Source organism: Cnephaeus nilssonii (genome assembly GCF_951640355.1).
Source record: "Cnephaeus nilssonii genome assembly, chromosome: 14".
Lineage (NCBI taxonomy): Eukaryota > Metazoa > Chordata > Mammalia > Chiroptera > Vespertilionidae > Cnephaeus > Cnephaeus nilssonii.
In genome coordinates, this window is record NC_137085.1 from 46,941,191 (window position 1) to 46,957,210 (window position 16,020).

Here is a 16,020-nt window from a genome sequence, read left to right on the forward strand (position 1 = left end):
TCTGCTCGGGTATAATCAACTCTCAATTATCTATGTGTAGATTATTCACTGGATTTTAGGTTTTAGTTTGGGGCTGGTTTTATGCCCTGGCTGGCAGCGAGAATGGCACCAGGTGTTATACAGGTGGAGTCAGACTGGACCCCAGTTCAGCAACTTCGGTAATAGAGTTCTGGCTAAGAAAGAATTCAGAGCCAAGACTCAAACGAGAAGAGAAAGTTTATTTAGAAAGTCACAGAGGTAGAAGTGAGCTGTAGAAGAAATGGACTCAGGAAACAAGTTACAGAGGCCACAGAAGGAGCCCTTGGAGCTTAGCAGAGAGAAGGGTAAATGTCACATACCTGGGAGGAGAAAAGGAGAGGGAGTGGATAGGTGTGGGCATGTTCCCAAGAGAGAGAGCTGCTGGATCCTCCATGCTAAGGGCTTTTAAGGGTGGGGATTTTACAGAAGGTCAGCTTTCCAGGTGTGTCCTTTCAGGGTTGTGATTTCCACTGATTGGTTGGCACCAGGGCAGGGGGTCATTAGTCAATGCAGCTGGTCGGTCCTGAGGTCAGCTGTGGTGTCCTGGTTTTGCTGATCTTCTGGGCCTGGAGCTGAGGCACAACTGAGGCCTAGATGTATTTGATAGGAGCCAGAATGCCATTGTCCTGGGGGCTTAATGTTTCATCCCCTTTTTCGTTCCCCCTCTAAGGGGGTTTATCCTACATGACTAGCAACATGCCAGAGGAGGATCTGAACCACATGACAAGCCATATAACAAGTTAGAGGGATCTAAACTCAATGACCAGCAATATGCTAGGGGAGGAAAGATTACCCTGGGGGCGAGGTCCTTGTTTTCCCAGTTTTGCCTGTTGCTAGGCACCCAGAACTTCCACCCTGGTGACCTTGTGTACCTGCCCCATTGTCCTTGCTCTGTTCATGTCTGTCTAATTGCCTACCACACCCTCACACATAGAGATCTGTGCTCTTGTTACACAGCTGCTCTTGGGGAAGGACAAAGGAATTCACACTTGCAGAGCAAGTGCCATATGCCAGGCACTTGGCCAGACACATCACACATGCCATTTTACTTAATTCTCACAATACTACAAAGTTACTATTAGTGTCCTCATTTTACATATGAAAAAATCTAAGACTCGGGGATTTGAAGAAACCATAGCTGGTAAATGGAAGGGAATATTTATCCAAGTCTTTCTCTTTCCTGAGCCCTTGCTCTTTTCAGACAGTCTCTTGTTCAGAATGGTTATGAATCCTATCCTTACTAAATTCAAACTACAACCACATGCCTTTTCTTGAGTCATGAGTGTGTCTCAATCTAGCCCCAGTCCCAGGGCAAATTCTGATGGCCTGTAGGCACCACTCCTGGAGAAATCAAAAGGCATAGGAAGATCAACCACCCAACCAAGCCACCATCAAACCAATGCTTCCACTCAGGAACAAAAATGTATAATGCGCTACAATATGCAAAGTACTGGGGGTGATGAGAGTACTTAACCTTACAAGGTGATTGTGATGACTGAGTTGCAACAGCTCTTGCCACATGGCAAGCACTCAATAGCTGTTAGCTATAAAGAGCCATTCAGCATAAGGTTTAAGAGCAAGAATGTGGGAGCCAGACAGCTTGTGTTAAAATCCTGACTATATCACTTATAGTGGGTAACCTTAGACAAGTTATTTAATCTCCCTGGGCCATAGTCTTTCACATGTAAACTGGGGGTAACAATAACACCTACCTCAAAGGGTGGTTGTGAGGATAAAATAAGCTAATATAAATGAAGCGTTTGAACAGCGCCTGGAACACAGTAACGGCTATATGACTGATCTTTATTATTATTATTAAGAAAGTGGGGGTTGCATTGAGGATAAAAAGGGTTAGGTGAGATATGGAAAAGCATTCATTTACATAAACTATTGTGGAATTTTATGTTGATGCAGTTTTTTGGGAGGATGGCTTGGCAATATCCAACAGCACTTTGAATGTTTGTTTCTTCTAATTCATCAATTCCATGCAACTCCAAACTACAGATCTACCAACACTAACGTGTATGCATGTGTGCATTGTGTATTGAGGAAAGCAAGGAGAGGTAAGCAATAACAGCCTTAACCCAATAAGGATATAAACTAGAAACTTAGGAAGCAACAACATTCCTAAGTGGAAAAGTATCCAAAAATCCCCTTAAAATCAGGAACAGGATAAGAATACCCACTATTATTGTTTCTCATCAATATCATACTGAAGACCAAGCCATCTACTTAAGAGAAGAAAAATATGTAAGGATGGAAAGAAAGAAAAAAATCAGCCATTAAGTGTATTTTGTTGATTGTTTACAACCCAATAGAATCTATAGAAAATTTGTTATTATTGCATTAATAAGTGAACTTATCAAAGAGGCTAACTATAAGAATAATGTAAAAACGTCAACTTCTGCCCAGCTGGTGTGGCTCAATGGTTGAGCATGAACCAGGAGGTCAGGGTTTGATTTCCAGTCAGGGCACATGCCCGGGTTGCAGGCTCCATTCAGACAATCAATGATTTTCTCTCATCATTGATGTCTCTCTCTCTCCCTCCCTCTCTTTCCTCTCTCTGAAATCAATAAAAATAATTTTTTTTTCTCTATAGTAACAACAAACAGAAAACATAATTTTTAAAAAGATGTATAACGTATGTATTTTTCTGTAATAAATTATCCCAAAATGTAGTGGCTTAAAATAACAAACATGATGGTCCGGCAGTGACAACCTCCTCATGATGACATGCCTCTCGCTAAGGATCTCCTCCATCCTCTCCAGAAGCGGAGACGAGGGGACACAAGAAGACGTGCCTGGTGCAGAGCCCCGGTTCCTGCTTCATGGATGTGAAATGCCCAGGCTGCTGTAAGATCACCATTGCCTTTAGCCACGCACAAACGGTAGTTCTGTGTGGCGGTTGCTCCACTGTCCTGTCAGCTGACAGGAGGGAAAGCAAGGCTTACAAAGGATGCTCCTTCATAAAGAAGCGGCACTAAATGCACCTTCAATCAAGACACGTGGGGAACCATCCCAATAAACACATTTTGGATAACAAACAAACAAAAAAACAGGTTATCTCTTACCTCTTGAGGTATCTGAGGGTAGAAATTCGGGGATGACTCAGCTGGATGGACTGCCTCAGGGTCTCCTGCAGGCTGCAGTCACATGTTGGTGGGGCTGCAGTCATCTGAAGCCTTGACTGGGGCTAGAGGACCCACTTCCAAGATGGTCCATCCTTGTGGGTGGAGTCTGCAGGCCTCAGTTCTTGCTGGGCATTAGCAGGTCTCAGTTACCTCCACGTGGACCTCTCTATAAGGCTGCTTGTGTATCCTCATGACATGGCGGCTGTCTTCCTACACAGAGGGTGATCTGAGAAAGAGCAAGGAAGACGGCATGGTACCATTTATGATCTAGTCTCTGAATTACTTCTGCTTTATTTTTTCCTTAGCAGCAAGTCTGTAAGTCCATCCCATACCTAATAAGATCAGCATTAAGCTCCACCTTTCAAAGGGAGGCATTTCAAAGAATGTGCAGGAATACTTTAAAACCACCAGAGATGTCATACAAAAAAAAAAAAAATCTAAGTTACTGAAAAATAAATCTAATAAAAGATGGTCAAAATCTTAAGAAGAACATTTTAAAACTTTAATGACAGACATTTGAAAAGACCTAAATAAGGGCAGAGATAAATGTTAAGTAGTCTCAATAGCAATTTTCTCAAATTGATTTATTAAATCAATTCACTAACCTAAACCCCCAACAGAACATTAAAAACAATGTTTTTAACTTGAAAAGCAGGTTCTGAAACTCATATGGAAATTCAAAGACCCAAGGATAGAAAATACACTCTTGAAGAAAAAGTATAAGAGTGAGCAACATGCCCCACATATCTCAAAATTTTTAGTAAAGTTTTATATCAACAGGAATTAAAAACAGTATGGGATTGTCTCAGAAATAAACAAACTAGAGACCTATACAACTATAGAAATGTGATATATGCCAGAAGGAACACTGCATATCACTTGAGGGAGAAGATATTATTTAATAATTAATACTGTAACAACAGTTTATCCATGGGGGGTGAAAGTGACATGGTATCCCTGTCTCAGGCCATATTCCCAAGCAAATGCATTCCAGGTAAATTTAAAACTTAAGTGTAAAAGGTGAAACTCTGAAAGTAAAAAATATTTAAGGATATGTCTGTGTGGTTTTATGGTATGGAAGTACTTTTTAAGCAGAAAAAAAATGATAGCTAAAAAAACGATTGATAAATTTAACTATATTAAAATGAATAAAATTAAACATCAAAAAAACAGCAGAAAAGAAATGGACTCATAGATACAGAGAACATTTTGACAGTTGCCAGATAGGAGGGGAGTTGGGGAGATGGGTGAAAAAGGTAAAGGGATTAAGAAGTACAAATTGATAGTTACCAGAATGATCATGGGAATGTAAAGTACAGCATAGGGAAGATAGCCAATAATATCATAATAACTATGAATGTTGTCAGATGGGTACTAGATTTATCGGTGTCATCACTTTGTAAATTATACAAATGTCTAATCACTGGGGTGTACACCTGAAACTAATAAAATATTTTAATAAAATATTGTATGTCAACCCTAATTGAAAACTAAAAAATTATTTTTTAAGATAATAAAACAAAAATTAAAAAAAGAAAGTGAAAAAGACAAGTTATACATGGGAAAAATTATTAACAAAAATAATAGTGTCCTGGAGATAAGGTATTTCTCAATTCTCAAGAATGGGATTACTGTATCAGTGTATATGTTGAACTGTTCATCTTAATAGGTATTGATAGAGAGTATTTGAAGATGCTATTAGCAACTCAGAGGGCTCATCCCCATCAGCAATAAATGTTATAGCTCTTTTAATTTTTGTCACTTTGAAACATGATTAACAATGAAACTGAGTATTTTTCATTTGTTTTTAGTATGCTGTGTTGTGTCATATAAAAGTGGGATTTGGCATCATTTTCTTGTTCCTGGCTCAACTGAAATGGCTGCAGCATATGTTTATTGGGCATTTCTTTTGGTACCTTGTAAGTTTCCTATTTATATATATATTTTCTTTACTAGTCAATATCGTCTTGGAGCTATCAGCAAATTCAAGATAAGAAAATGTGTATAATCTGTATACACATTTAAAAGCAGAGATAACTCAATTTAAGGATATGATTTTGTTTCCAGAAATCCTAGAAACTCTAGTTAAAAAGGAAAAATGTGCACCTTAGCTGGTTTGGCTCAGGGGATAGAGTATTGGCCTGCAGACTGAAGGGTCCTGGGTTCAATTCCAGTCAAGGACACGTATCTCAGTTGCAGGCCCTATCTCCAGCCCTGGTTGGGGTGCATGCAGGAGGCAGCCAATCAACGTGTCTCTCTCACATCAATGTTTCTCTCTATCTCTCCCACTCCATTTCATTCTCTCTAAAAATCAATGGAAAAATATCCTTGTGTGAGTATTAACAAAAAAAGAAAAATTGCTAGAATAAAATAATTTGAAAAGATGGCTCAATATAAGATAAATACACAAAGATCAATAACTTTGTACCATGCTAGCATAAGCACCTAAAAATGGAAATGTGGGAGATATTTCATTTGCAATGGCAGATAGAGTGAATACAATATTTCCGAAGAAATTTAACAAGGCAGGCTTAGAACTTTAATAAATAAATCTATAAAATCTTACTGAATGGAAAGACAAACTATTCTGAACAATTCCTCTAGTTTTACCTGCCTACAAGCAAGGAGCAGGGAATGGCTTGGTACAGGAGAATAATTCAGAATGCAGGGAAGGTGGCACTTTCATTCAGTCATTCAGCAAGTTTTTACTGGGCACTTACTAAGTGCTAGCCTCAGCTACATGTGAGTAATAATCCAGACCTAGTCCCTGTTCTCATGGAGCTGATTTAGCAGTAATGAAAGACAAAGTTTTAGAAAATCATAACATATAGAGACATTGAATGTCAACATGACAGATGTGGAAACTGACGCCCAGACAGAGATGCAATTTGTTGAGATCCATATGGCTAGTAAGTCATCACATTGGGACTAGAACTCACTTCTCTTGACTTTCTCAACATACCATTCTTCCTCTCAGATTATAGTCTGAGGAGTATAGTCTAATCTAGTATTTAGAGAGATTTTTGTAGTACAATTATATACAGAAGGCATTAGACATGAGGAAAACTAATCATTGTGATGGTGTACAAACTCTTTTAATATGTTCTTAGACAATGAGTAGTGTATATGCAAACAAGGGAATACCGGGAAGGCCATTAAAAATTATGTAAATCTGGGAAAAAATCTACATATGGAAAAATGACTATTTCCTATTATTAAGTGAATAAAAAAGGTTATAGAATATTACATTTATCCTGTATATGTAAAAACACATATATAAATATTGGTGTGTGAAATTACACATTATGAAAAATTATATGTAACTAGAGGCACCGGCGTCTGCGGAGTGAGCAGGGTCCCTCCAGCAGGTGGGGTCCCTCAGCCTGGCCTGCGGGAATTGGGCCAAAACTGGCAGTCCGACATCCCCCAAGGGGTCCAGGAGTGGGAGAGGGCACTCTGCAAAATTGCGGTCACTCAGCAGCTGCTGCATTGAGTGTCTACCCCCTGGTGGTCAGTGCACGTCGTACCTACCAGCCAGTCAGCCAGTCGGCCGGTCGGCCGGTCACTTAGCCTTTTATATATATAGATTATATGTGTGGACATATGTATGTATGTGTATACATATAGTATATGTGTGTAGAGATATAGAGAGATATAACAGTTTCTGGATGAATATTCACCATGATATTAACCAGTTATTTGGGGTTGTAAAATATAAAGTGGATTTTATTTCTTCTTTGTACATTTCTCTGTTGTCAATTTTTTTATATTGATCTGGTATATTTTTTTAAGCAATGCAATTTAAAAGATTGCTCTGAATAACTCCAGGTACCAGAAGCATGACCAGTGGGTTGGAGCAAATATTCACATTAGAATGTGGACATTGGATATAGAGATCACAGCAGGGCCTACTTATCCAGAAACAGGAGTGAGGAAATGAATCTGTATTTAGGACCAAATGATGGACCTTTGTAGTTCACAAATAATCTGGAGGAGCCTGCATTCTTGATGACGCCTTTGGCCTCCACCAGCCATGGACTGCCAATCTTTGGGCATAATTTCATAGGAGAAAAACAATACCTGCATGTAGAATTCTTTCAGCTTCCTGTTGCTGAAGGTAATCCTAAAATATGCGTGTAATAAAACCTCTAAAATTGGACTTTGCTTAGTCATATTTTGTGATGTTTTTTTTTAAAAAAAAATGTTTGTATTGATTTCAGAGAGGATGGGAGAGGGAGAGAGAGATAGAAATATCAATGATGAGAGAGAATCATTGATCGGTTGCCTCTTGTACATTCCCTACTGGGGATCAAGCCTGAAACCTGGGCATGTGCCCTTGACAAGAATCAAACCTGGGACCCTTCAGTCCACTCTATCCACTGAGCCAAACCAACTAGGCTGTGATGTTCTTTTATAGGAGCTAAAATTAACTTTTGCCAAATTAATTTTAAAATAAATCAAGAATATAAATTATGGAGGCAAGGAAAATCATTACCTTTCTTGAAAGAATAACCTACTTATCAATCACAAGACCTTTAACAGCACCGAGCACAGGGTTACATACACGTAGATGCTATTTCCATGATAATACTTTGTATCTATTCCATAAATCTTTTTGGCAATGCCTTGCTAATCTATTCCAATTTGATCTTCAGTCCAGAAAACTGACTTTTCTCATAAGTTCTCTACAGTCAGCTACATTGCTTTAAAGTTTCGTCCACATCCACAGAATATAACCATAAATATATTTCTTTAAATCTATTATTTATGCTTTTCAGTATGTGCAATTCCCACACACATTCATCACCTAAGGTTTAACTCTTCTGCTCCGATTTTATGAGTAAACTTTGCAATGAAGAAATATGATGTTTTAGAAAGCTACACAGAAAGTATTCACCTATACTATATTATTTTACCATGACTGATAACTATTGACCTATACAAAAAAAAAAAATACAGTCTTTGGAGTAAAAGTACATAGGCAATTTGAATAATATAATCGAGTCATTCTAAATCACTTGGAATCCCTTCCCTTTGCCACATTTATTAATCCTTAAAGATTTTTCAGAAAAATGGTTTTGTTCCAATATTCTTCTTATACCATCTGTTCAAGCACATTCCTTATATTCTTACTAGGTTTTCACAGATGCCACTTTTTAAATCGGCAAATCTCCTCAGGAGCATCATCTGGCTCCCGTCACCCCTACTCCAGGGAGCCCCAGACATCTCAGTAATACCAATGTCGGAGCAGATGTTCCATACTCTCTGGCATATTTCCCTCTCATGGTAGAGTTCTGGAATGCAAATTTTGAGGTGAAGGAAAAAAACTCTTGGGTGCAAGCATTTCCTGTAAGTGTGTTCTCTCTGTGCCAAATGCAGTGCTCAGTAGCCTCCTGTCTGCTCTTCTGGAGACCTGGTCAGAGAGAGTCTCTCTGCTCAGAGTACAGGAAACAGAAACAGACACAGAGAGACGGAGACGAGAGAGAACGCTGGAAAACCAAAGGAAGTGAGAACAAAGTTGCCTCAAATTATATGAGGTTAAGCTTTTAAAGATCAGCTGAGTCAATTCCACCATGGAAATGAAGCAACGTTCTGGTGTGGGCAGCAGAGAGCAGATGGGCTTTGGCAGGTATGTGAGATACAGCTGTGACCGCCTGCTCACTATCAAACAGAGGACTGTGAGATTTTCCATGGAGTTAGATCACCGAAGACCATTAGTTTGGACAGCTGAGCCCAGTTCTTCATTGGATGCCAGGATCTGATATTTAAGTTACTCAAAACCCTCCTTCCAGATCTACAACTCACTGTTCCACAGGGACACACCTCAAAGTGAAACGCACATGCTGTGATGCTGAAACCATGTCAGGTTAGGGGGGAAGGGCCTAGCCTGGTGTTAGAACAGGGCTCCAGAGTCAGGTGTGTATTAACCCCCCTGTCCCTGGGACCCTGGGCAAGTGGCCCGATTTATCTGACACCGCAGTTCCCTTATCTCTAAAGTGAGCAGTAAAACTGGACAACCACAGGTTTGCCCCAGCTTTAAAGTAGCACCGTGCGTTACGCATATGTTTATAGTACTTGCTATCGAACTGGATTGCATCCACTTCCAGAATGCCATAACAGGTGTCAAGATCTGTCGTGTCATCTGGGGCTAAAAGAACAAAAAGAACCACGTTGCAAGTCTGTCTGTATGTTTAGGAGAAACAATAAATGAAGATCAAAAGGTGACGGTTTTCTCAGTAAGGCACACAGCAGTACAGATGCCTGTTCCACGGCTGCAGCCCGAGGAGAGGACAGTGCCCGGAGCGGCTGCCGGAGGGGTCTCGGGTTCCAGGTCCAGCCCTGCCAGCCACTCGGGGAGCCACACAGGAAAGAAACCTGCATTGCTGAGGCGCAGGGTCTTCATCTTTAAAGAGGAGATTGAAGAGGACGGATGTGCTTTGGGAAAGAGGGTACACCCTCCAGATTTAAGTCTGGTTACAAGACATCCATAAAAAGAAAGTTTAGTAACCTATTTCTCTTCTCCCCATCACTCTCTTGCTTCTTCCAAACTCACAGGCAACTTCGATGAGGCCAGCAAGAATTTCAACTGACTAAGATACTGCAATCCATCTCTGCTCCCATTCACTGCACATTTCACCTCTGACGGGACAGGCAAATCTAAAGAGAAGCAGGTGAACGAATACCTAAATAATTCAATTACTGGGGGGGGGGGGGGGGGGGCAATCACCAGGCTTAGCAAAGACTTAAAAAACAACATTATTTTTCCTTTATTGGAAGTTGGAGAGATTGCCAATTTTTTTGTTGTTGTAATTTCTTCGTTTTGGCTTTGGTATTCAATTATAGTCTTAGTTCTTCAAAGGCCTTTAAGAAATGCAAGCAAGTTTCCCAAGTAAATGCTAAACCTCTCTCTCTCTCTCTCTCTCTCTGCCTTTCAGGATTAGGTCTTGGTAAATTTACAACGGTGTTTATATTCAGCAAACTTGCTCTTTCTGCCATTTGCCTTCACTTCTCCCTTTTAATACTACTCTCTTCCCAAGCCATTCGGAACCTGAATCAGTTCTGAAATGCCCCCAGCCGAAGCCCACCTGCTCACACTTCTCAATCCCCCATCCTGTTGCCTCATTCATTGTCCTATTAAGATCGCTTTCCCCTGTCTCATTCCCTTTAGTCTTAAAAGCGGTCGGCCAGTTATGCTGGCAACTCCAATGACCGTGGGGTTAATGTCTGCAAATTCATCGCTCCTGTGGCACTGCCTGCTTACGTGAGCCTCATCCAGACACCGGTGCTGTCTTTACACTGCCCTGTCCAACATGGTAGCCACATGTGACTAAGTTTAAAATCCATCAGTTAAATAAAATGTAAAATGATTCTGTTCGTCAGTGGCACTAGCCATGTTCTAAGCCAGTGGTCGGCAAACTCATTAGTTAACAGAGCCAAATATCAACAGTACAACGATTGAAATTTCTTTTGAGAGCCAAATTTTTTAAACTTAAACTTCTTCTAACGCCACTTGTTCAAAATAGACTCGCACAGGCCGTGGTATTTTGTGGAAGAGCCACACTCAAGGGGCCAAAGAGCCGCATGTGGCTCGCGAGCCGCAGTTTGCCGACCACTGTTCTAAGCCATAAGAATATTTCTATCAACACAGAAAGTTCTATTAACACTGTCTTAACAAAAAGGAATTAATTTTAGTAGTGGACTGTGAAAGTGACCGTTATTTCTGTGCAAAGTTACAGGCGCTAAAAGTAAGTATATTTTTGTGTATTATAGGTAAGCAATCAGGACTGGGGTGGGAGGCAGCTGGGTGAGGGGGAGATGGCCGCCTTTTGATGAGCACTATCTGCCAGGGTCCGGGCACAGGCAGGCCAGTCATCGGCGGGCCTTTTCATTAAACAGGCAGTCCTCCACGACCCATTTTACAGACGAGAACACAGAAACAAAAAGTGGTTAAGTAACTTACCCAAAGCTTTGAAACCAGAATGAAAATCAAGACTGTTGGAATCTCAAATGTCCTCTCTGTTGTACCTGCTGCCTATCAATCTCTGTCCCCAAGGAAAGCAGGTGGGACTCCCAGCCACTGCTCCTCAAAGCCCACTAGTTTTCTCTCCCTTCCAAGTGGGGGTGAGGGTTATGTCAGCACAGAGCAACAAGTCTTTGTTAACATTTCCTGTTGAGATAACTATAGATTCAATGCAGGGTAAGAACTGATACAGAGAGATCTTGTATCCTTTCCATATGTATATTTATAATCGGCTACATACGGACACTCTGCTTGGTGCTGGGGTCACAAAGACAAGATTGCCTTTACTCTTGAAGACTTTGGAGGCCAGCGGGGAACATATAAATACCTAATTAATATCGAGTTGGTTAAAACAAAAATGTAGTGCCATTTTCACCTGCTGATTAGCAAGTAACAATAATAGTAATGATATTCTAGCTAAGCTACTGTGAAAGAGGCACTCCCATATTTTATTGGTAAAAGTGTAAACAGAGGCAAATAGGAAAACGAGTTGGCAATATGCATGAAATATTTTAATGTCTCAGCTAATATTTTTTGAGTGCCTGCTATATGCCAGGCACTGGACTAGATCCATGGGGGAAACGCTGAACAAAGCAGACACTGTCCAGCCCTTCTGAAACTTACACAGTCACGTCTTGTTTACACAGTCACGTCTTGTGAAGTGCTGTGAGGGGTAAAGTGGAGGCGTTACAGAAGCACTTGTGAGGGGAGCTGAGTTCAGCCTTGGGTGATTAGGGAAGGCTATCCTAGAGGAGAGGATGGAGGAGGGCCCTCTGTCTATTAAATGATGAAGAGGAGTTAGCCAGAGGAAGAGGAGACAGGGTGGCGTGGAGAAAGTATCCTAAATAGCATGAACGGCAAGCTCATGGGAAGGATGAGCATCAAAGGAGAATGGCCTTAAAAGTCTGGCAGGCCTGACCGGGTTGGCTCAGTGGATAGAGCGTTGGCCTGCGGACTCAAGGTTCGATTCCAGTCAAGGGCATGTACCTTGGTTGCGGGCACATCCCCAGTAGGAGGTGTGCAAGAGGCAGCTGATGGATGTTTCTCTCTCATCGATGTTTCTAACTCTCTATCCCTCTCCCTTCCACTCTGTAAAAAAATCAATAAAATATATTGAAAAAAAAAAGTCTGGCAAAATTATCTCAAGGAATAACCCAGAATACACAATAACAACAAGCCAACCTTTCCAACATGAAGATTTTCACTACATCATTACTTATAATAGTGGACTATTACAAACTGTCTATTTCAATAAAAGAGATTTGGTAAAGTTACTGATGGTACATCCACAATATAGAATATTTTGTAACCATTTAAGATAATGTTTGCAAAATGTTTTTTTAATATTAAAATGCTTATGTTAAAATATTATATGAGAAAGGCAAAGGCAGGATACATAGTTTCATATCCTGCATGACCACAAGCATGTTAAATGTGTGTGTGTGTGTGATTAAATGGAAGGAGGCAGGTTAAAATATGAATAGGATTGTCTTTGGACAGTGAGATTGGATTACAGGTGGGTTTTATGTATATGCTGTTTATAGCATGATGGTTAGTCTGGAGCAAAAGCCAGTTCCTTCAGTTACTTTTTGTGTAACCTTGGGCAAGACACTTAACTTCTGTGTCTCAGCTCCTCATCTGTGAAATAGGAGTAATTCTAGCACCTACATGATAGGTTGCTGCAAGCATTATCATAGTACAGTATGTGGGCAGGCTACTATTATCATTCTATCAATTATCAGCATTCTGCTATTTTTAAAATGTTCCTATAATGTACTTAGGTAACTATTATAATGAAAAACATTTTGAATCACTGTTAAAATAAGGCACTTGTAGTGTAAGTTAGCAGTATGTGTTTTCAAGGAGACACTGGGAAAGGACAGCTTACCCATCTTGGGGGAAGAAAGATGTCAGAGAAGGATCGCTGAGAGGAAGATGCTGTCTCAGCTGACTTTCAAGAACAAGGACTTAAGAAGAGCAGGAGGGAATTCAAGACAAATGGGACATTAAGCAAAAACTTAGAAACTTGGTGATTTCAAGCCAGAAAGGGCCTAAAGGTCGTCCAGCCCACTTCCCACCCGTGCAGGTTCCCCTCTACAGCAGCCCTACGGAGTCCTCACTGCACTCAGAGAGGAGGGGCTCACCGCTGTCTGCACAAACCCGTCCACGGCCGGGCAGTTCTTTGTCACAAAGTGTTTCCACATATGGACGCTCACCTACCATTGCACTTACCTACAGACACACCAGAGCGAAACCTAAGCAACAGGTCCACACCAACAGACGCCTGGGGCTGTAAGAGTCACCTCGGTGTGCTCATCAAAGCAATATTCCCCATTCAACGGCATGGTCCTGGTGCTGGAGCGTGGCTTTGAGATGCCGGACAAACATTACTCATTCCATTGTTTTCAAGTGCAAAAGGCACAAGAGTATTGAAAGTTTAAATACAAAGTATTGTATGATTGCAATGGAAAGAGAGAACATTAAAAATATGAAAATAATGATACTTTTCCTCTTTATAATAGTACTGAAGGCCCAAAGCACGAAATTCGTACAAGGGGCTTGGCCCTCGCAGCCCCGGCTTCATCCGGAAGGTCGTCTGGATGGCCATTCTGCTTGTTCAGTCTAATTAGCATATTAGCACTTTATTATACAGGATAATTGATTCTGAAGAAAATAGTGAATTTATGTAACATATGAAAACAGTTGTGACAGCAGTTGGCATAATGTAAAGAAGAGATGGAATTGGAAAAACTGTTAAGTATGTGGCTGGAGAAACATCAATATTGTATGCCCACAGGAGAACACGGGAAATACACGGAGGAACTTGAAGGCCAGTCCTGGTGAGAGGCTTTATTTGAAGCCTGTAGGTCTGAGCCCTACTGGAAGCTAAACAACATCAGCAAATGTTATAGTAGCAGGTACAGACCCTGTGGCAACTGTCACCTGCCCCAACACCTTTGAAGTAGAGTTAAAACTGAACTACATGATAAAAATAGCACTACAAATCAGCGAGGAGAAAACAGGTTATTCAATTAATATGTTGAGCCCTCTAGATTAAAAAAAAAAAAAGCTGAAAAATAAAGTTGGGTCTCTATTTCACTCTTAACATCAAAATTAATTCCTGATGGATCAAATCCTTAACTGTGAAAAATGAAACCATAAGAAGAAATGTTTTAAAGAATTAGAGAGGTGAAAACACTTCTAGTGTGACATACACCCAGAAGTCATAACATAAACTCAGAAAAATATATTTGTAGTTCCTATCACAGGCAGAAGGTCTGTTTTCATGATATATGAAGCTCTCCGACAAATCAATAATACCAACAACTCAATGGGAAATAGAAAAAGAAATACAACAACTTTTAATCACATGAAAAGATGTTCAAATGCATTCATAAGAGAAACATAAAATTAGCCCACACATTTTTCACCTATGAAATAGGAGGGGCTCATGAAATGTGATAATACACTCTCAGATATTGATGGAGAGTTGTAAATTGGTAAACTTTTATGATGGAAACTTGGCATTACCAGTCAATATTACACCTGTGAGGTTTTTAGTAATTCCACCTCCAACAATTTATCCTTCATATATCTTAATATGTATGAAGCAATGTATGTGTAAGGTTATTCATTGCGCCGTTGTTTATGAGAGCAAAGGTAGAATGTCTATCACTACCAGACTACCAAGTAGATATTTTCAAAATGAGGCAGATATTTATGTTCAGATATAAAACACCTCTAAGACATATGGTTAATTGGAAAGAGCAAAGTGTATTGCACACTGTGATTTGTGTTAACAATAGAGAGCTATTCAGATGATAGATGGAAATAGGTTTTTGCTTGTATGTGTTCAGAAGATGTCTTGAAGGCTAACCAGAAAGCACTTAGTAGTTGCCTCCTCAGAGGCCCACTTGATAGCTGTAAGTTCGTGTTGAGATAATTTTTTTTACCATAATGCACCTTTGTACCTTTTGTACCGCATGTATTAGCTAACCAAAATAAATTGAACTTAAAAACAAATTCCCTGCTCAAAGTAAATCCCTTGCTCTTCTCTGATACCCCAATCTTTTTTCTTGCCTTTTTATTGTGCTTGCAGATTTAGATCGCCTATAAAACCAGGAGCAACTTGAGGGCTGCAACTGTGCCTCCACATCTAGCACAGGGTTCCCATCTCTGGCATCTAGCACAGTGCCTTACATATGAAAAGAGACTTAAACAAAAAAGTGATGACTTGAAGAGTGATGGAGACCTTTTTCTTGGAAGGAAGTCTAGGCCACCGTCACATATGGCCTAATACAGCAGCGAGCGGGGCTGCAAGGCCCCAAGAACATCTACCCACCAGTCCTGGGATTCTACCTTTAAGAGAAGGGAGGGTAAGAAAGAGACAGAGACAAAGAACAGAAACTGAGCTATATTCTCTAGCTAATTCAGCTGATGTCATCTCAGCATAGGCACCCCAGCACTTCCTAAGGGAAGGCCTAATGGGTGGCCCACATTTTTATTAGCAATAATCTCCGCCACTTTCCGATTATCTACAGACTTAAGACCACATAATCGTCCCCTACGTCACGGGGTGGAGGGACACGGGGAGGAAACAGACTAAGAGGATCTAAATCCCTTCTAAGACTTGCTTCTTCCTTCTCAGCAAGATTAGAGCAGTCAACAGCCGCCTGCATATGTGTTCAGACCCAGCAGCCTGGGCTGCGCTGCCCAGTGCCTGAGGGCCGCGTCTGCGACCCGCGTCTGCGGTCCTAGGTGTAGGGCATATGATCCATCCGCCTCGTGGCAGTGAGCAAGCTGGGGACCCTACAACAGGCAGGAAGGAAAAGCAGGGGACCTGCTTCCCCC

The 16,020-nt window shown here is 40.8% G+C and overlaps 1 pseudogene across 1 annotated transcript; it reads left to right on the forward strand.

Moving 5' to 3' along the window:
* The first annotated feature begins 2,751 nt into the window (after positions 1–2,751).
* Positions 2,752–3,002, forward strand: LOC307111331 (small ribosomal subunit protein eS27-like; annotated as a pseudogene). Its single transcript has one exon. The product of its transcript is annotated as a small ribosomal subunit protein eS27-like (transcript).
* The last annotated feature ends 13,018 nt before the right edge of the window (positions 3,003–16,020 follow it).